This window comes from Temnothorax longispinosus, chromosome 9 (genome assembly GCF_030848805.1).
Source record: "Temnothorax longispinosus isolate EJ_2023e chromosome 9, Tlon_JGU_v1, whole genome shotgun sequence".
In the NCBI taxonomy this organism is placed as follows: Eukaryota; Metazoa; Arthropoda; class Insecta; order Hymenoptera; family Formicidae; genus Temnothorax; species Temnothorax longispinosus.
The window spans coordinates 3073733-3075158 of record NC_092366.1 but is presented as its reverse complement, the minus strand read 5'-3'; positions in this window follow the sequence as shown (position 1 = coordinate 3075158).

The window sequence follows — 1426 nt, the reverse complement described above, 5'->3', positions numbered from 1 at the left end:
CATCGGCAACCTAGGATACTTAGACATCGAATTCAAGCTTGATTCATAAGAATCGACTTAAAAATTCCCTAGCGGCACTTTCTGCCAAGCGTAGAGAACCTTCTTTTCCGGCAGCGGTGGTAATACGATGTAAGGATACGAAATCTCTCCAGATAAACATGAAGGAATTGACTAATATATATTATATAAGTATATACCTAATTTACCTAAAATACCTAAATAGAAATCTTACTCCTGACCGATAAGTCTATCGACCTAATTTCGAAATACGCGCGCGATATCGAAACTGGCGATACCTGCGCCGCCAGCGTCGAAAAAGTGAAAGTAACGTTTCTGATTATGACGTCATCATACAAGACGTCGGCGTTAGAAGTAGAATACGTATCTTAAAAATAAATTTTCACATTTGGACTTTGCGTCGCAATATCTCCGCTCGTAGGGCACGTAGCGGAATATTATGAGAGAAACCCCCCCCTAATTGGACCCCAAGCTATCGATCAAGCCTACTTAGAACTTGATCCGTTCACTCGTTATCGAGATCTCAACATCTCGGGTACTCGCAACCCGTCGCGTCGCGTAAAAGAGTCACGGTCGGTCTCGCTCCGCGTGTACTTGGCGCGAGACACTACCGTGTCTCTTGATCAGTTGTAGTGATGTCAGTAAAACTTAAAGATACGATATATGTCGTAGAAGATTGTCTTCTGATCTTTAACACTGACGTGTTGTTGGTTGCCTCAGGCAAATTATTAATCTATACAAAATGTGTTGTACACAAAGTTCGATATTTTCCTAAGAGAGTGAAAAGGACCTATTTGAACACTGCTGCGAACTTTAACAAGTAATTTTTAGGTTGTATACTTAAAATATGTATTGAGGTTTTTAAAATATAACTTATTTTATATACACACTTTTATTACTGCCTATGTTTGGCAGACTGACAGCGTGTTATTTACGGCAGGTATAAATAAATTCAATGCAGTATCTTTTTATGATTATAATTACTAAAACGATTACCCTATTTTTTTATTTTTTTTTATTGATTCTTATTTCGTAATAAGAAACCATTAAAATCAAGAAACAATATCTTCGAGGCGATAAAATATGAAAATATTTTTCGACTGTCTTATGCTTAATATTATATTGTTACTTATAAAATCACTATTTTAATTTGCAGACATTTAAGCCGGGATTCATAGTCGGTTCTTGTATTTAAGATCATCTTAAGTACAATCTTAAGATGTCATTAACCAATCACAGAACCGTATTAGCATCTTAAGATGTTACTCAAGACGGTCTTGAAATAAGATCTGATTATGAATACCGGCCTTAATATTTCCAGGATATATCGATTGTTTTCTACTATTGAAATAAATGCATCAGGTCTTATATATTTTTTACGTTACCAAATCGTATTAAATCTGACCAT